Source organism: Lathyrus oleraceus, unplaced genomic scaffold (assembly GCF_024323335.1).
Source record: "Lathyrus oleraceus cultivar Zhongwan6 unplaced genomic scaffold, CAAS_Psat_ZW6_1.0 chrUn0038, whole genome shotgun sequence".
In the NCBI taxonomy this organism is placed as follows: Eukaryota; Viridiplantae; Streptophyta; class Magnoliopsida; order Fabales; family Fabaceae; genus Lathyrus; species Lathyrus oleraceus.
Window position 1 is genome coordinate 121,611 of NW_026112429.1, and position 21,323 is coordinate 142,933.

The following is a 21,323-nucleotide window of genomic DNA, read 5'->3' on the forward strand; positions in this document are numbered from 1 at the left end:
AGGAATCCTTCAAGATCAAAAAACTAGGTCAACTTAAATACTTTCTTGGCTTTGAATTCTCCCGTTCTATCAAAGGAATTTAGATTTGTCAAATAATATACTTGCATGATCTCATTTGTGACAACTTCTTTCTAGGCTCAAACCTGTATCAACACCATCTGATAACTCTCTAAAATTTCTGCGGGACTGTGAGGCTCTATTGCCAGACATTTGTACAAATTAAAGAAACATAGACGCATTATTGTAGAATACCAAAACAAAACCTATCATCCCATACATCGTTCAATAACCCATCAAGTTTCTTTACAAGACTGGTCTCATTCACTTCCATGTTGCAACTCGAGTAATCAAGTATCTCAAATAATGCCCAAGCAATTGTCTGTTTTTACCTAGAAAGTCACCGCTACAACCCATTGGTTTCACAACCGTAGAATGGGATCGATACATTTATTCTATAATATTAAGTTTTGGACAATTCTTCTTCCATTGTAGAGATCTAATATCTTTGAGAACAAATAAACATCTTACAATATACATATCATATTATGAGGCAGAATATAGAGCACATTCACTTCAACTATCCAAGTGAAAGAGTGAAAGTTAATTTACAATAAAGTTTCTCATTCTAATTACCTTAAAGAACGAGTCGTGACAAGGAATGAAAGGGAAAAAGATAGATAGAGACGCAAAAGTATATTTCTACGATCCATCGCATCATCATAGATGAAGCTATGTCTATTAATGTGTTTATCATGCGAAAATCATAGGTTCCAAAATTCTTATAATGTTTTAATGTTCTAGAATTTAAACATGATTTTGAAAACTGTAACTTACTTTTTCTTCTCAACGACTCGAAGTTGTTGTTCTTTTTTTCAGGGACTAAATTAAACCTTGCATGTTTTGAAAGAGTAAAGTGAAATTTGATTATATTGATAATAACAATAACAACATAACTCATATGCAATATAAAATACTATTGATTAGTTATATTATATAGTATAGACTTGCATAGTTACATGTGTAGTATCTTTTGCAAGTGCTCCCAATAAGCACTAGTTGTCTAGTGGTAGAATAGTACCCTGCCACGGTATAGACCCAGGTTCGATTCCCGCCTGGTGCACAAGTAGAGCTATGATGAACAAATTAGTGATGTTTGGTAACCTCACCAGTCATCCTTCGTTTGGATGAAGTGTAAACTCCCTGAGCTCTATTTTAATTTTAAATTGTCATTTACCAGTCTCAAAAGCATAATATTATTTTCACCATAGTTTGAATTAAATTTTTCTTTTTTTGTTTGTTTTTGAATTAGTTTGTTTAAACCACGACCATTTTAATTATTATGCATTGTATATAGGGTTTATGAACATTTAATTTAAGCATTACCCACTATCTACTATAGATTTAATGTTATACTTTCATGTGATGTTTTTTTAAATTATATTATCTCGTCTCAATGTTTTTATCTTATATGCCCCTCATCTCTTTGTCATTTTGTCTTGTCTATTAATGTTCAAACTGGACCTAAGTCTTATGCCGAGGCTATAAGTGTGACACTTCGAACAAAACCAAACAAGTCGAGTTGGGTGCCCTAGAGAGGACTGGAATATGAAAACTAGTTGACCTCCCTCCTCATGTAAAACCATTAGGATGCAAACGGACATAAAAAAGCAGGCATGACAGAGATGGTATATTGAACAATTTAAGGCCATATTGTGGCAAAAGTGTATAACATAATATAGGGACTAGATTTCTATGATACATACTCCCCTCCATCCAAAATGACCAGTGTGATTCTAGTAGTCACACTAACTCTCAAAGCACAATTGGAATATAAATAAACTTGATGTAAAAAGTACATTCATAGATGGAAACCTTCAAGAAGTTGTTTATATGGAAATAACCCATGTGGCTATCTCGTCTAGACCTAACAAAGTGAGAGAGCTTATTAAATCCATATATGGCCTTAAAGAGGCGTGTAGGAAAACATATGAGAAGCTAACCACGTTCCAACACAATATCACCAAGCCGCGTATGAATCTCGCCTTAGTCATTCACATTATTGATAGTATATTGGTATGATGCGATACAAGCCGATAATTCACTTTCTAAATTTAGCACCCTCAAAGTAGTTCTCCAGGAATCCTTCAAGATCAAAAAACTAGGTCAACTTAAATACTTTCTTGGCTTTGAATTCTCCCGTTCTATCAAAGGAATTTAGATTTGTCAAATAATATACTTGCATGATCTCATTTGTGACAACTTCTTTCTAGGCTCCAAACCTGTATCAACACCATCTGATAACTCTCTAAAATTTCTGCGGGACTGTGAGGCTCTATTGCCAGACATTTGTACAAATTAAAGAAACATAGACGCATTATTGTAGAATACCAAAACAAAACCTATCATCCCATACATCGTTCAATAACCCATCAAGTTTCTTTACAAAACTGGTCTCATCCACTTCCATGTTGCAACTCGAGTAATCAAGTATCTCAAACAATGCCCAAGCAATTGTCTGTTTTTACCTAGAAAGTCACCGCTACAACCCATTGGTTTCACAACCGTAGAATGGGATCGATACATTTATTCTATAATATTAAGTTTTGGACAATTCTTCTTCCATTATAGAGATCTAATATCTTTGAGAACAAATAAACATCTTACAGTATACATATCATATTATGAGGCAGAATATAGAGCACATTCACTTCAACTATCCAAGTGAAAGAGTGAAAGTTAATTTACAATAAAGTTTCTCATTCTAATTACCTTAAAGAACGAGTCGTGACAAGGAATGAAAGGGAAGAAGATAGATAGAGACGCAAAAGTATATTTCTACGATCCATCGCATCATCATAGATGAAGCTATGTATACTAATGTGTTTATCATGCGAAAATCATAGGTTCCAAAATTCTTATAATGTTTTAATGTTCTAGAATTTAAACATGATTTTGAAAACTGTAACTTACTTTTTCTTCTCAACGACTCGAAGTTGTTGTTCTTTTTTTCAGGGACTAAATTAAACCTTGCATGTTTTGAAAGAGTAAAGTGAAATTTGATTATGTTGATAATAATAATAACAACATAACTCATATGCAATATAAAATACTATTGATTAGTTATATTATATAGTATAGAATTGCATAGTTACATGTGTAGTATCTTTTGCAAGTGCTCCGAATAAGCACCAGTGGTCTAGTGGTAGAATAGTACCCTGCCACGGTACAGACCCGGGTTTGATTCCCGGCTGGTGCACAAGTAGAGCTATGATGAACAAATTAGTGATGTTTGGTAACCTCAACAGTCATTCTTCGTTTGGATGTAGCGTAAATTCCTGAGCTCTATTTTAATTTTAAATTGTCATTTACCAGTCTCAAAAGCATAATACTATTTTCACTATAGTTTGAATTAAATTTTTCTTTTTTTGTTTGTTTTTGAATTAGTTTGTTTAAACCACGACCATTTTAATTATTATGCATTGTATATAGGGTTTATGAACATTTAATTTATGCTTTACCCACTATCTACTATAGATTTAATTTTATACTTTGATGTGATGTTTTTTAAATTATATTATCTCGTCTCAATGTTTTTATCTTATATGCCCCTCATCTCTTTGTCATTTTGTCTTGTCTATTAATGTTCAAACTGAACCTAAGTCTTATGCCGAGGCTATAAGTGTGACACTTCGAACAAAACCAAACAAGTCGAGTTGGGTGCCCTAGAGAGGACTGGAATATGAAAACTAGTTGACCTCCCTCCTCATGTAAAACCATTAGGATGCAAACGGACATAAAAAAGCAGGCATGACAGAGATGGTATATTGAACAATTTAAGGCCATATTGTGGCAAAAGTGTATAACATAATATAGGGACTAGATTTCTATGATACATACTCCCCTCCATCCAAAATGACCAGTGTGATTCTAGTAGTCACACTAACTCTCAAAGCACAATTGGAATATACATAAACTTGATGTAAAAAGTACATTCATAGATGGAAACCTTCAAGAAGTTGTTTATATGGAAATAACCCATGTGGCTATCTCGTCTAGACCTAACAAAGTGAGAGAGCTTATTAAATCCATATATGGCCTTAAAGAGGCGTGTAGGAAAACATATGAGAAGCTAACCACGTTCCAACAGAATATCACCAAGCCGCGTCTGAATCTCGCCTTAGTCATTCACATTATTGATAGTATATTGAGTTGATGCGATACAAGCCGATAATTCACTTTCTAAATTTAGCACCCTCAAAGTAGTTCTCCAGGAATCCTTCAAGATCAAAAAAATAGGTCAACTTAAATACTTTCTTGGCTTTGAATTCTCCCGTTCTATCAAAGGAATTTAGATTTGTCAAATGATATACTTGCATGATCTCATTTGTGACAACTTCTTTCTAGGCTCCAAACCTGTATCAACACCATCTGATAACTCTCTAAAATTTCTGCGGAACTGTGAGGCTCTATTGCCAGACATTTGTACAAATTAAAGAAACATAGACGCATTATTGTAGAATACCAAAACAAAACCTATCATCCCATACATCGTTCAATAACCCATCAAGTTTCTTTACAAGACTGGTCTCATTCACTTCCATGTTGCAACTCGAGTAATCAAGTATCTCAAACAATGCCCAAGCAATTGTCTGTTTTTACCTAGAAAGTCACCGCTACAACCCATTGGTTTCACAACCGTAGAATGGGATCGATACATTTATTCTATAATATTAAGTTTTGGACAATTCTTCTTCCATTGTAGAGATCTAATATCTTTGAGAACAAATAAACATCTTACAGTATACATATCATATTATGAGGCAGAATATAGAGCACATTCACTTCAACTATCCAAGTGAAAGAGTGAAAGTTAATTTACAATAAAGTTTCACATTCTAATTACCTTAAAGAACGAGTCGTGACAAGGAATGAAAGGGAAGAAGATAGATAGAGACGCAAAAGTATATTTCTATGATCCATCGCATCATCATAGATGAAGCTATGTCTATTAATGTGTTTATCATGCGAAAATCATAGGTTCCAAAATTCTTATAATGTTTTAATGTTCTAGAATTTAAACATGATTTTGAAAACTGTAACTTACTTTTTCTTCTCAACGACTCGAAGTTGTTGTTCTTTTTTTCATGGACTAAATTAAACCTTGCATGTTTTGAAAGAGTAAAGTGAAATTTGATTATGTTGATAATAATAATAACAACATAACTCATATGCAATATAAAATACTATTGATTAGTTATATTATATAGTACAGACTTGCATAGTTACATGTGTAGTATCTTTTGCAAGTGATCCCAATAAGCACCAGTGGTCTAGTGGTAGAATAGTACCCTGCCACGGTACAGACCCGGGTTCGATTCCCGGCTGGTGCACAAGTAGAGCTATGATGAACAAATTAGTGATGTTTGGTAACCTCACCAGTCATCCTTCATTTGGATGAAGTGTAAACTCCCTGAGCTCTATTTTAATTTTAAATTGTCATTTACTAGTCTCAAAAGCATACTATTACTTTCACCATAGTTTGAATTAAATTTTTCTTTTTTTGTTTGTTTTTGAATTAGTTTGTTTAAACCACGACCATCTTAATTATTATGCATTGTATATAGGGTTTATGAACATTTAATTTAAGCATTACCCACTATCTACTATAGATTTAATTTTATACTTTGATGTGATGTTTTTTTAAATTATATTATCTCGTCTCAATGTTTTTATCTTATATGCCCCTCATCTCTTTGTCATTTTGTCTTGTCTATTAATGTTCAAACTGAACCTAAGTCTTATGCCGAGGTGTCATACCCCAAAATTTGCCCATTAATATTTCAAGACATTTTTCAAGGCATTCCGAATCATTTTTATGACGCTGATCTCAAAGGAACGAAGGCCCAGCTCACGAATGGCCCAATCCAGAAAATGGCCCAAACTGGCCTGTTCGCTACGCGTTCGCTACCAGCTCGCCTAGCGAACGTTCGCTACCAGCTCGCCTAGCGAACGTTCGCTACCAGCTCGCCTAGCGAACGTTCGCTACCAGCTCGCCTAGCGAAGCAAACGTTCGCTACCAGCTCGCCTAGCGGGGCTGACAGACAACAAAAAATTTCGGGCTTCATTCTGAGCCCATTAGGTCATGAAAAAGGGCATTATAAATACCAGCACTTCAGTAATGAAAAGGGAGGACGAAAAACAGAGGAAGACGGATGGAAACCCTGGCACGGAAACCCTGGAGGCTACTTTAGAGAGTTCCGAGTGAAGAAACCCTGAAGGTCACTTCCCCGCCCCGAAGCTACCGCCGCCCAACTCAATCCGGCTCGCCAATTCAAGGTTGCAATTCGATTGCAAACAGGTTTGCATTACTATTATCGTGTTATTTTCTTAATTTGCATGTGATACCGCTTTATGTTCTTAACTTGCATGTGATAATATAATTGAATTCATAAACATATTTGAGGTTTTGCATGTGAATTTAAGTGTGCCTGGATATTGTGAATGCTGAACCATATAATTATGTGTTGGATGCCATAAGCCATGCCGCAGGTTGAAGTCATACTGTTCTGAAATTCAAAACCCGCAGCCGCTCGCTAGCACATCGCTAAGCGAGCACGCAGCGAGTGTTCGCTAGACCTTCGCTAGGCGAAGCAGAGGCGAACAAGGGCAGCCGCCAATATTTTGTTTGTTATGTCTTATGCGTATCTAGTCGATTCTATGTTAATTATACACTGTTTTCTTGCTGCTGTTTTTCTTTTACGGTGTAATCCTCGATTGCACCCGGATTTGGTATGCTAACCCGTTTGTTGAATTTTGCAAAGGTTCATATGTCCCAGAAAAAAGATCGCTGTTTAGGTCTTCCACTTTATTTGTGGGATACCCTTGTGGAGGCTCACCCTGAATTGCTTAATTAATTTTAATGTGTTAATTTTAATAATTAATTTTAATAATTAATTTTAATGTATTAATTTTAATGTATTATTTTTAATGTATTGATTTTAATGTGGAGATTCATCATAATCACCTAATTAACTTTAAAATGCAGCCTTTAAATATGTGATCTTGGACCTCTCTTTTGCCTTATGATATTACGGTATAACGGTCATGTCCCGCGAATGTAGGGATACACTTAGCAAAGACCCTTCGGTTAAATCATCATAAAATAAATCATGGTCCCTCGGATGTTGCCTTCGAAAATACGATTTTGTCCCTCGATGACCCTTCGGTGTAGCCTACGGTTAAATGATGATCGTCCCTTCGAATGCTAAGGTATCCTTACAACTGTTGCCTTCAATGACCTATCGATGACCCTACGGTGACCCTTAAATATCCAAAGGGTAAGATTACTTACTTCTCAATAGTAAGGACAGTTTTACCCTCATAAGGATAGGAAATGCCCATAACGACCTCAGGAAGGTATAACTCTCAATTACTGGATCATAACCTAAAACATTTTCCACCCCTCACACTTTACACTTTACAAATCCTAGAAAATCACCACTTGGTATACATTCATACTAGAATCATTACCGAGTTATATTTTTCTAAACCATTTTCAAAATCAAATGAGATAAATACTTTGTATACATTCATACGAGAATCATTACAAAGTTAAACTCTCTTTCAAACATTTTTTAAGCAATTCACCGACACTTTTCAGACAAAAATATAAGTGATCCAGTAATTAAGAGCCCATGGATAACCATGGATACAAAGGGTGCTAACACCTTCCCTTTGTATAATGTACCTCCCGAACCCAAAATCTATTGAGGTCTTTCCTGTTCTTTTCCACCTTTCCTTATTGGATAAAAGAAAAGTCGGTGGCGACTCTTGCTATCCGCGACATTGCGATAAAAAGCAAAACACAAAAAGTCAGTTCACCGTATGACAGAACTGGCGACTCTGCTGGGGAATACTTAAAAAGAGAGGTTACCTTAAAAACAAGATCACTTATTTAAAATTGTCTGATTTACTTTTAAGGGATTGCTTGGGTATTCTTGAGTGAAAGATCCTACACCCGGATCTAGTGTACCTTAGGTAAGTAGCAATAGATCATCGCGACTATCCGGCGTATACTGGAATGGTTAAAATGATGGCTACGGTTAATGTGACGCTTTGGTTGTCCTGATGGTCCTCATGTTATTTGAGGAAAAATTTGGCTTCCGCGTGGTGTCATCAAAGCATTAACCAGACCTTTAGAACCCTAATTGACTCATCCTGGCCATTAGAAAGTAGTGAGCTAACTGACTTCGGTTCCGACTGGGGTTTGGTTGAGACTCGATACTACACTCTTTGAGATTGGACTTTAGGGAAGCTTCGGTCAACCACTTGGTGTTGCACTGAAGTGGACTTAAAGAAAGGTCAATGATTGGAGATCCTTCTAGAACCCGGTTACTATTCTAGGACAGGTTGAACCAACCAAACTTCAGTGGGGAGGGTACTTACCTATGGAACTCATGCAAGCCTTAAAACCTAGGAATGATGGTTGTGTGACTTGCTTGTGCTTGTTATTTATTTAACCTCATAACATCATAACATCATAACATCATGACATCATAACATTGTACTAACCATTTCAAGGACTTAGGGATTTAACTTTGCTCTGTTTTATATAAATAAAAAATAAAAAATAAAAAAAAAATAAAAAAAAAGTTTCCCGTTTTGGTAGTTTATGCAAAGTTAAATTCCAAAAGTCCTTGAAAACATTTCATACATTGCATAGCATAACATAACATTGCATAACAGGTACTCTAAAGGGATCAGTGTTCTCACAGTTTTCCTCCAAACAGAAAAATGGATCTCGAACAAACTGTCAAAGATCTCCAGACTCAGAATGCTCAATTCAAGGAGATGATGCTAAGCTTATCCAAGGGGCAGGAGGAACTGAAGGCTCTTCTGGTCGAAAAGAAGAAAGACAAGAAAGCTGTGAGTTTCATTAGCCCAGGAAGAAGGCGTAAAGGACAGGCTACGGGAATCAAATTTGGAATCCCGAATGGTCCAGAGGAGGGGGCGGAGAATGACTCAGAGGAAGAGAACGCTGATTTCTCCAACCCTGAGGATGACGATGAGAACTATGAAAATGAACAATACTCTCCGAGAGATGATAAGTACAAGTTGCTGGAAGAACGCATGCTAGCCATGGAGGGTCAGAAGGCGCCTGGTCTAGATTTCGAAAGTTTGGGCCTGGTCTTCGATGTGACCATTCCCCGCAAATTCAAAATCCCCACTTTCACTAAGTACGATGGTGCATCCTGTCCTCAGATGCATTTAAGGGCTTATGTGAGAAAGATCCAGCCGCATACCACTGATAAGAAACTATGGATCCATTTCTTCCAAGAAAGTCTGTCTGGCACTCAGTTGGAATGGTATTATCAGCTCGAGAGCTCTGACATCCGCACCTGGACTGATTTAGCAACAGCTTTCTATAAGCAGTACTAGTACAATTCTGAATTAGCGCCTACTCTGCTACAGTTGCAAAATATGACTATGGGATCCAAAGAAAGCTTCAAAGAGTACGCTCAGAAATGGAGAGATTTGGCTGGCAGAGTCAAACCCCCTATAACTGACCGAGAATTAGTGGACATGTTCATGGGTACCCTGACTGGCCCATTCTACAGCCACCTACTGGGGAGTTCTTCATCAGGTTTCACTGAACTTATACTGACAGGTGAACGGGTAGAGAGTGGCATTCGAAGTGGAAAGTTACAGGCAGCTGCTTCTACAAGCAGTAAAAAGTCCTACCATGGGAAGAATGAATCGAATGCTGTGTATGGTCAAAAAAATCATAACAAGAAAAATGGTGACCATGCCGTTGGAGCAGTGACGATCGCCGCCCCGCCAGCTCAATACTTCCAGCAAAGACCAGACAGACCAAGAAGGCAGTTTACCAAGCTCAATATGACTTTAGCACAAGCACTGCAAAGTATGCTAAAGGTAAACTTAATCACTCTCAGAGGTCCTCCTGCAAATGTCAACACTGCTTCACCTCGTTATAATCCCAATGCCAGGTGTGCATATCACTCCGATAGCCCCGGGCACGATACAAACGATTGTTGGCTGTTAAAGAATAAAATTCAGGACATGATCGACGCTGGGGAAATTGAGTTCGAGCCTCCGGAGACTCCTAATGTCATCACTGCCCCTCTGCCTAATCATGACAAGACTGTCAATGCTGTGGAGGATACTGATAGCGGTTGCGACCTGGATAGCTGGATTTTCCCAACAATTGGTGACAGACTCAATAATTGGAAGGCTGAAGACATTATCCCGATTACCTTTAGTCAGGAGTAATTGTTATTGCTATTTTAGTGTTTCAAAGCATTGTGTCTAGGCCCGGGGCATAATAGCTAATTTTTCAAGGGTTTTGTCATATTCATAAGCATATTCATATTCAATAAATCAATGGACTTTTTGCATTCAAATATTGCGCTCTTTATCTTTCCTGTCATTTTTCAAACAAGCTATGTTTTCTTGCACACACCCACGTAACAATTTGTCGATCCATATCCACTCTGGATCCTGTTGATAATAGTTCTACTACTGTTCATTATGACTTTGAAAATCCGATCTACCAAGCCGAGGATGGAAGTGAGGAAGGTTGTAAAGTCCCTGGAGAACTTGCCAGACTGTTACTACAAGAAGAAAAGACCATACAGCCGAAGGAGGAATCAATTGAAATTGCAATAGGTACTGAAATAGACAAGAAAGAAGTCAGAGGTTTCTTGGGGGCACTCGAATTACATTGCCCGGTTCATCCCGCACTTGACTGCTACCTGCAAACCCATCTTCAAATTACTAAAAAGGAAAAATCAAGAGATGGTATGGAATGATGAATGACAAAATCAGGAAATATCTCCAAGAACCCCCAATTCCGATGCCACCAGTTGAAGGAAGACCTCTAATCATGTATTTGACCGTGTTAGAAAATTCAATAGGGTGTGCTGGGGCAACATGACGAGTCTGGTCGAAAAGAGCATGTCATACACTGCCTTAGCAAAAGGTACCGACTATGAAACAAGATACTCACAGCTCGAGAAAGCTTGCTGCGCTTTGGCTTGGGCTGCTCGCCGACTAAGACAGTACATGTTGAATCATACCACTTTATTGACTTCTAAGATGGATTCTATCAAATATCTATTTGAGAAATCTGAAAGAGTTATCACTGATAATGGTACTAAACTGAACTCTGCATGCAGTTCAAAATAAAACACCATAACTCTTCTCCGTACCGGCCAAAGACGAACGACGCCGTGGAGGCTGCTAACAATATCAAGAATATAACAGTAACATACAAAGACTGGTATGAGATGTTACCTTTTGCTCTTCATGGTTACCGCACTTCGACAGGGGCAACCCCTTTCTCTTTAGTCTATGGAATGGAAGCCGTTTTACCAGTGGAAGTTCAGATCCCCTCTCTAAGAATTGTGAAAGATGCAGGCTTAGATGAGGATGAATGGATTCAAACTCGACTCGATCAGATAAATTTGATTGAGGAAAAGAGACTTGCGGCTGTTTGTCATGGGCAGATATATCAGAAGCGCATGACCCAGGCATTTAACAAAAAGGTCAAGAGACGAGTGTACCAAATCGGCGACTTAGTTATCAAGCGTATCATTCAACCATAAGGTGATCCCAGGGGCAAATGGACTCCCACATACGAAGGACCATTTGTAGTTAAGAAGGTATTCTCCGGCGGAGCCATGATACTTGCTACAATGGATGGCGAAGAGTTCCCGCATCCTGTGAACGCTGACATAGTTAAAAAATACTACGCATAAAAGAGACCCGCTAGGTCGACGTACCTAGGCAAAAGTAAGGGCATCCCGGCGAACCAAAAGGGTTCGGGCAAAAATTAGGGATAAACATATAAAGACGTACACCCGGCAAGTCGAAAACCTGAAAAGGCGGCTTGGGCAAAAAAGGGTATCCCGGTGGACTGAAAACCTGAAAAGGCGGTCCAGGCAAAAATTAGGGATTAAAAGCGTATGACTATGTCCCGTTCTCAGTCAGCTTCAACCAAGTTCAAGGGACTGAACAAGCCAATCACTTCTATCCGACAACAGGAGATGAGACGCTTGAAGACATAATGACAGTGGTGGAATTAGAATCGATAGGACTTTTCCTGCATAGCTTTTTCTTTGTTTTCTCGGCAATTTCCTCTTACTAGGATTTCTGTCTCCTTGTACACAAATTGCCTGTTTATAGGCCCTCTTTCAAAATCAATACAATTTCATTTCCAAAAAGATGCTTTTGTTTTACTTTCTCTGTTTTGTTTGCGTAAACGTCCATTGATTTAACTTGAATTGATATATGCATTTGAATATGATCAATGTTCACCAAAAATGCATGCCTAGAATAGTAATAGCAATTACTACACGACTTCGGGATCGAGGAGAAGGTCTAATCACGCTTCCCAATGAATCCGTTGCTAATTCGATTCCCCGGCAACGCCAGTTATTCCCCAGAAGAACTTGGCATCACTAGATGGGTCATCTCTTCCACCCCCAGCCAGGCTTCTGTTGAACATTTCTACCATCAGACGAAAATCAAGCATCCCCGGCTAAGAAAGGGTCATCAATACAAATATCTCCGACCAGAAGACTGAGATTTATTTCCCCAGTAGAGTCCCCTGGAAGAACGTTTCAGACACATAGTGCATTCATTACATCATTTCACATCACATACCTACATACAATTTTCGTTCCGCATCATATACATTACATCATTTCATAACATATACATGTATACAATGCTCTCATTTATTCCAGACACATAATTCACACATTACATCATTTCATAGCACACGCATGCATACAACATTTGCATCTCATGCATCATGACATGGCATGAAGCTAACTTTATTTTTCAGGTCAATTATCCTCCTGACACAGTCAAAACAAAGGTCCATTCAGACGGACATCTTTATCAATTACTTTCAAGATTCAACTATATCCCTCAGATACTGCCTAGCGTACGGTATATTCCGAGGTGTAGTCTAGCGTACGACTACTTTCTTCTTCAGATACATCTTTCAGATATACTCCATGTCAACATTCATTCTGACATCCTCCTAACGATGGCATCTATGAGCTCATCCCAAATATTCATTGCAAATACAACATATACAATTACTATCAGATATAGCCTAGCATACGGTTCTTTCTGATTCAGCCCAACATATGACTCCTTCCACTCAGATACGATCTAACGGACGATCCATTCTGATCTTCAACTACTCCCAACACGGTCTAATGTACGACCCAGTTGGACCTTCACTTCTCAGGTACTGCCTAGCATACGGTCCATCCTGATTCATCTCAACATATGACTCCAACAACTCAGATACGATCTAGCGTACGATCCATTCTGACCTTCAACAACTCAGATACGATCTAGCGTACGATCCACACTGACCTTCAACAACTCAGATACGATCTAGCGTACGATCCATTCTGACCTTCAAATACCACTCAAATACAGTCTAATGTACGACCAAGTTAGACCTTCCAGTCATCAAATATAGTCTAATGTACGACCAAGTTAGACCAGATTCTGCTCAGTGACAGTCTAATGTACGACCAAGTTAGACCCTCTTCCCTTGCTCAGGTGCTACCTTCGGACAGGTACATTCCTGAATGGTAGTCTGGTATACGGCTACTTCCCTTGCTCAGGTGCTACCTTCGGACAGGTACATTCCTGAATGGTAGTCTGGTATACGGCTACTCCCCTTGCTCAGGTGCTACCTTCGGACAGGTACATTCCTGAATGGTAGTCTGGTATACGGCTACTCCCCTTGCTCAGGTGCTACCTTCGGACAGGTACATTCCTGAATGGTAGTCTGGTATACGGCTACTCCCCTTGCTCAGGTGCTACCTAGTGTACGGTACATTCCTGAATGGTAGTCTGGTATACGGCTACTTCCCTTGCTCAGGTGCTACCTTCGGACAGGTACATTCCTGAATGGTAGTCTGGTATACGGCTACTCCCCTTGCTCAGGTGCTACCTTCGGACAGGTACATTCCTGAATGGTAGTCTGGTATACGGCTACTCCCCTTGCTCAGGTGCTACCTTCGGACAGGTACATTCCTGAATGGTAGTCTGGTATACGGCTACTCCCCTTGCTCAGGTGCTACCTTCGGACAGGTACATTCCTGAATGGTAGTCTGGTATACGGCTACTTCCCTTACTCAGATGCTACCTTCGGACAGGTACATTTCTGAATGGTAGTCTAATAGACGGCTACTCCCTTACTCAGATGCTACCTTCGGACAGGTACATTTCTGAATGGTAGTCTAGTATACGGCTACTCCCTTACTCAGATGCTACCTTCGGACAGGTACATTTCTGAATGGTAGTCTAGTGTACGACTACCCCCTTTTTTATCATCAGATTCAGCCTAATGGACGGCTCAGTCTGCTCAGATACGGTCTAATGTACGACCCAATTAGACCTTCGTCTCCTCAGATGCTACCTAGTGTACGGTACATTTCTGAAGTGTAGTCTAGTGTACGACTACCCCCTTTTATCATCAGATTCAGCCTAATGGACGGCTCATCCTGCAACTCCAATACAGTCTATCATAAGACCCATTTGGATATTCAACTCAGATACGATCTAGCATACGACCCAGTCTGATCTTCTATCCCCAATGAAATCACCCGCTTAATGGAGGTGTCGTTCTGCAATTCAGAGACGATCTAGCGTACGAGCCATTCTGATTTTTCATCCTCAGCGAAGTCATCCGCCCAATGAACAACTCACTCTGGTATTCAGATACAGTCTAGCATATGATCCATTCTGATCCCTTATCCCCAGCAGCATATAACACACTCTGACTCCCCAGCGAAGGCGACAGCATAATGGATGACTCACTATCCGGTCTATCGTATGACTCGGTACGACGTCCATGTCTTCAGATATCGTCTAATGAACGACGCACCCTGAAGTTCTCATCATCAAATTCCCTGGATGGCATCCTTAAGCCCATCTCCATCAAGACTAGCTCCTGATCGACCAGCGCAAATTTTTGGGCATTTTAGTGTTCAATAATCTTCCACCTCCAGACCACGAATGGTGCACCTACCATTCTACTCTCTCGGTTCAAGAATATTGAACAGGGGCAGCTGTCATACCCCAAAATTTGCCCATTAATATTTCAAGACATTTTTCAAGGCATTCCGAATCATTTTTATGACGCTGATCTCAAAGGAACGAAGGCCCAGCTCACGAATGGCCCAATCCAGAAAATGGCCCAAACTGGCCTGTTCGCTACCAGCTCGCCTAGCGAACGTTCGCTACCAGCTCGCCTAGCGAACGTTCGATACCAGCTCGCCTAGCGAAGCAAACGTTCGCTACCAGCTCGCCTAGCGGGGCTGACAGACAACAAAAAATTTCGGGCTTCATTCTGAGCCCATTAGGTCATGAAAAAGGGCATTATAAATACCAGCACTTCAGTAATGAAAAGGGAGGACGAAAAACAGAGGAAGACGGACGGAAACCCTGGCACGGAAACCCTGGAGGCTACTTTAGAGAGTTCCGAGTGAAGAAACCCTGAAGGTCACTTCCCCGCCCCGAAGCTACCGCCGCCCAACTCAATCCGGCTCGCCAATTCAAGGTTGCAATTCGATTGCAAACAGGTTTGCATTACTATTATCGTGTTATTTTCTTAATTTGCATGTGATACCGCTTTATGTTCTTAACTTGCATGTGATAATATAATTGAATTCATAAACATATTTGAGGTTTTGCATGTGAATTTAAGTGTGCCTGGATATTGTGAATGCTGAACCATATAATTATGTGTTGGATGCCATAAGCCATGCCGCAGGTTGAAGTCATACTGTTCTGAAATTCAAAACCCGCAGCCGCTCGCTAGCACATCGCTAAGCGAGCACGCAGCGAGTGTTCGCTAGACCTTCGCTAGGCGAAGCAGAGGCGAACAAGGGCAGCCGCCAATATTTTGTTTGTTATGTCTTATGCGTATCTAGTCGATTCTATGTTAATTATACACTGTTTTCTTGCTGCTGTTTTTCTTTTACGGTGTAATCCTCGATTGCACCCGGATTTGGTATGCTAACCCGTTTGTTGAATTTTGCAAAGGTTCATATGTCCCAGAAAAAAGATCGCTGTTTAGGTCTTCCACTTTATTTGTGGGATACCCTTGTGGAGGCTCACCCTGAATTGCTTAATTAATTTTAATGTGTTAATTTTAATAATTAATTTTAATAATTAATTTTAATGTATTAATTTTAATGTATTATTTTTAATGTATTGATTTTAATGTGGAGATTCATCATAATCACCTAATTAACTTTAAAATGCAGCCTTTAAATATGTGATCTTGGACCTCTCTTTTGCCTTATGATATTACGGTATAACGGTCATGTCCCGCGAATGTAGGGATACACTTAGCAAAGACCCTTCGGTTAAATCATCATAAAATAAATCATGGTCCCTCGGATGTTGCCTTCGAAAATACGATTTTGTCCCTCGATGACCCTTCGGTGTAGCCTACGGTTAAATGATGATCGTCCCTTCGAATGCTAAGGTATCCTTACAACTGTTGCCTTCAATGACCTATCGATGACCCTACGGTGACCCTTAAATATCCAAAGGGTAAGATTACTTACTTCTCAATAGTAAGGACAGTTTTACCCTCATAAGGATAGGAAATGCCCATAACGACCTCAGGAAGGTATAACTCTCAATTACTGGATCATAACCTAAAACATTTTCCACCCCTCACACTTTACACTTTACAAATCCTAGAAAATCACCACTTGGTATACATTCATACTAGAATCATTACCGAGTTATATTTTTCTAAACCATTTTCAAAATCAAATGAGATAAATACTTTGTATACATTCATACGAGAATCATTACAAAGTTAAACTCTCTTTCAAACATTTTTAAGCAATTCACCGACACTTTTCAGACAAAAATATAAGTGATCCAGTAATTAAGAGCCCATGGATAACCATGGATACAAAGGGTGCTAACACCTTCCCTTTGTATAATGTACCTCCCGAACCCAAAATCTATTGAGGTCTTTCCTGTTCTTTTCCACCTTTCCTTATTGGATAAAAGAAAAGTCGGTGGCGACTCTTGCTATCCGCGACATTGCGATAAAAAGCAAAACACAAAAAGTCAGTTCACCGTATGACACGAGGCTATAAGTGTGACACTTCGAACAAAACCAAACAAGTCGAGTTGGGTGCCCTAGAGAGGACTGGAATATGAAAACTAGTTGACCTCCCTCCTCATGTAAAACCATTAGGATGCAAACGAACATAAAAAAGCAGGCATGACAGAGATGGTATATTGAACAATTTAAGGCCATATTGTGGCAAAAGTGTATAACATAATACAAGGACTAGATTTCTATGATACATACTCCCCTCCATCCAAAATGACCAGTGTGATTCTAGTAGTCACACTAACTCTCAAAGCACAATTGGAATATACATAAACTTGATGTAAAAAGTACATTCATAGATGGAAACCTTCAAGAAGTTGTTTATATGGAAATAACCCATGTGGCTATCTCGTCTAGACCTAACAAAGTGAGAGAGCTTATTAAATCCATATATGGCCTTAAAGAGGCGTGTAGGAAAACTAGTTGACCTCCCTCCTCATGTAAAACCATTAGGATGCAAACGGACATAAAAAAGCAGGCATGACAGAGATGGTATATTGAACAATTTAAGGCCATATTGTGGCAAAAGTGTATAACATAATACAGGGACTAGATTTCTATGATACATACTCCCCTCCATCCAAAATGACCAGTGTGATTCTAGTAGTCACACTAACTCTCAAAGCACAATTGGAATATACATAAACTTGATGTAAAAAGTACATTCATAGATGGAAACCTTCAAGAAGTTGTTTATATGGAAATAACACATGTGGCTATCTCGTCTAGACCTAACAAAGTGAGAGAGCTTATTAAATCCATATATGGCCTTAAAGAGGCGTGTAGGAAAACATATGAGAAGCTAACCACGTTCCAACACAATATCACCAAGCCGTGTCAGAATCTCGCCTTAGTCATTCACATTATTGATAGTATATTGGTATGATGCGATACAAGCCGATAATTCACTTTCTATATTTAGCACCCTCAAAGTAGTTCTCCAGGAATCCTTCAAGATCAAAAAATTAGGTCAACTTAAATACTTTCTTGGCTTTGAATTCTCCCGTTCTATCAAAGGAATTTAGATTTGTCAAATAATATACTTGCATGATCTCATTTGTGACAACTTCTTTCTAGGCTCCAAACCTGTATCAACACCATCTGATAACTCTCTAAAATTTCTGCGGGACTGTGAGGCTCTATTGCCAGACATTTGTACAAATTAAAGAAACATAGACGCATTATTGTAGAATACCAAAACAAAACCTATCATCCCATACATCGTTCAATAACCCATCAAGTTTCTTTACAAGACTGGTCTCATTCACTTCCATGTTGCAACTTGAGTAATCGAGTATCTCATACAATGCCCAAGCAATTGTCTGTTTTTACCTAGAAAGTCAACGCTACAACCCATTGGTTTCACAACCGTAGAATGGGATCGATACATTTATTCTATAATATTAAGTTTTGGACAATTCTTCTTCCATTATAGAGATCTAATATCTTTGAGAACAAATAAACATCTTACAGTATACATATCATATTATGAGGCAGAATATAGAGCACATTCACTTCAACTATCCAAGTGAAAGAGTGAAAGTTAATTTACAATAAAGTTTCTCATTCTAATTACCTTAAAGAACGAGTCGTGACAAGGAATGAAAGGGAAGAAGATAGATAGAGACGCAAAAGTATATTTCTACGATCCATCGCATCATCATAGATGAAGCTATGTAAACTAATGTGTTTATCATGCGAAAATCATAGGTTCCAAAATTCTTATAATGTTTTAATGTTCTAGAATTTAAACATGATTTTGAAAACTGTAACTTACTTTTTCTTCTCAACGACTCGAAGTTGTTGTTCTTTTTTTCAGGGACTAAATTAAACCTTGCATGTTTTGAAAGAGTAAAGTGAAATTTGATTATGTTGATAATAATAATAACAACATAACTCATATGCAATATAAAATACTATTGATTAGTTATATTATATAGTATAGAATTGCATAGTTACATGTGTAGTATCTTTTGCAAGTGCTCCGAATAAGCACCAGTGGTCTAGTGGTAGAATAGTACCCTGCCACGGTACAGACCCGGGTTTGATTCCCGGCTGGTGCACAAGTAGAGCTATGATGAACAAATTAGTGATGTTTGGTAACCTCAACAGTCATTCTTCGTTTGGATGTAGCGTAAATTCCTGAGCTCTATTTTAATTTTAAATTGTCATTTACCAGTCTCAAAAGCATAATACTATTTTCACTATAGTTTGAATTAAATTTTTCTTTTTTTGTTTGTTTTTGAATTAGTTTGTTTAAACCACGACCATTTTAATTATTATGCATTGTATGTAGGGTTTATGAACATTTAATTTATGCTTTACCCACTATCTACTATAGATTTAATTTTATACTTTGATGTGATGTTTTTTAAATTATATTATCTCGTCTCAATGTTTTTATCTTATATGCCCCTCATCTCTTTGTCATTTTGTCTTGTCTATTAATGTTCAAACTGAACCTAAGTCTTATGCCGAGGCTATAAGTGTGACACTTCGAACAAAACCAAACAAGTCGAGTTGGGTGCCCTAGAGAGGACTGGAATATGAAAACTAGTTGACCTCCCTCCTCATGTAAAACCATTAGGATGCAAACGGACATAAAAAAGCAGGCATGACAGAGATGGTATATTGAACAATTTAAGGCCATATTGTGGCAAAAGTGTATAACATAATATAGGGACTAGATTTCTATGATACATACTCCCCTCCATCCAAAATGACCAGTGTGATTCTAGTAGTCACACTAACTCTCAAAGCACAATTGGAATATACATAAACTTGATGTAAAAAGTACATTCATAGATGGAAACCTTCAAGAAGTTGTTTATATGGAAATAACCCATGTGGCTATCTCGTCTAGACCTAACAAAGTGAGAGAGCTTATTAAATGCATATATGGCCTTAAAGAGGCGTGTAGGAAAACATATGAGAAGCTAACCACGTTCCAACACAATATCACCAAGCCGCGTCTGAATCTCGCCTTAGTCATTCACATTATTGATAGTATATTGGTATGATGCGATACAAGCCGATAATTCACTTTCTAAATTTAGCACCCTCAAAGTAGTTCTCCAGGAATCCTTCAAGATCAAAAAATTAGGTCAACTTAAATACTTTCTTGGCTTTGAATTCTCCCGTTCTATCAAAGGAATTTATATTTGTCAAATAATATAGTTGCATGATCTCATTTGTGACAACTTCTTTCTAGGCTCCAAACCTGTATCAACACCATCGGATAACTCTCTAAAATTTCTGCGGAACTGTGAGGCTCTATTGCCAGACATTTGTACAAATTAAAGAAACATAGACGCATTATTGTAGAATACCAAAACAAAACCTATCATCCCATACATCGTTCAATAACCCATCAAGTTTCTTTACAAGACTGGTCTCATTCACTTCCATGTTGCAACTCGAGTAATCAAGTATCTCAAACAATGCCCAAGCAATTGTCTGTTTTTACCTAGAAAGTCACCGCTACAACCCATTGGTTTCACAACCGTAGAATGGGATCGATACATTTATTCTATAATATTAAGTTTTGGACAATTCTTCTTCCGTTGTAGAGATCTAATATCTTTGAGAACAAATAAACATCTTACAGTATACATATCATATTATGAGGCAGAATATAGAGCACATTCACTTCAATTATCCAAGTGAAAGAGTGAAAGTTAATTTACAATAAAGTTTCACATTCTAATTACCTTAAAGAACGAGTCGTGACAAGGAATGAAAGGGAAAAAGATAGATAGACACGCAAAAGTATATTTCTACGATCCATCGCATCATCATAGATGAAGCTATGTCTATTAATGTGTTTATCATGCGAAAATCATAGGTTCCAAAATTCTTATAATGTTTTAATGTTCTAGAATTTAAACATGATTTTGAAAACTGTAACTTACTTTTTCTTCTCAACGACTCGAAGTTGTTGTTCTTTTTTTCAGGGACTAAATTAAACCTTGCATGTTTTGAAAGAGTAAAGTGAAATTTGATTATGTTGATAATAATAATAACAACATAACTCATATGCAATATAAAATACTATTGATTAGTTATATTATATAGTACAGACTTGCATAGTTACATGTGTAGTATCTTTTGCAAGTGCTCCCAATAA

At 38.2% G+C, this 21,323-nt stretch overlaps 3 non-coding genes across 3 annotated transcripts; all 3 read left to right on the forward strand.

Moving 5' to 3' along the window:
- The first annotated feature begins 3,185 nt into the window (after window positions 1-3,185).
- On the forward strand, window positions 3,186-3,256 carry TRNAG-GCC (transfer RNA glycine (anticodon GCC)). The gene has a single exon. It is a non-coding gene; the product is annotated as a tRNA-Gly (tRNA).
- Window positions 3,257-5,319: 2,063 nt separating this feature from the next.
- Window positions 5,320-5,390, forward strand: TRNAG-GCC (transfer RNA glycine (anticodon GCC)). Its single transcript has one exon. It is a non-coding gene; the product is annotated as a tRNA-Gly (tRNA).
- Window positions 5,391-19,189: 13,799 nt separating this feature from the next.
- TRNAG-GCC (transfer RNA glycine (anticodon GCC)) lies at window positions 19,190-19,260 on the forward strand. The gene has a single exon. It is a non-coding gene; the product is annotated as a tRNA-Gly (tRNA).
- The last annotated feature ends 2,063 nt before the right edge of the window (window positions 19,261-21,323 follow it).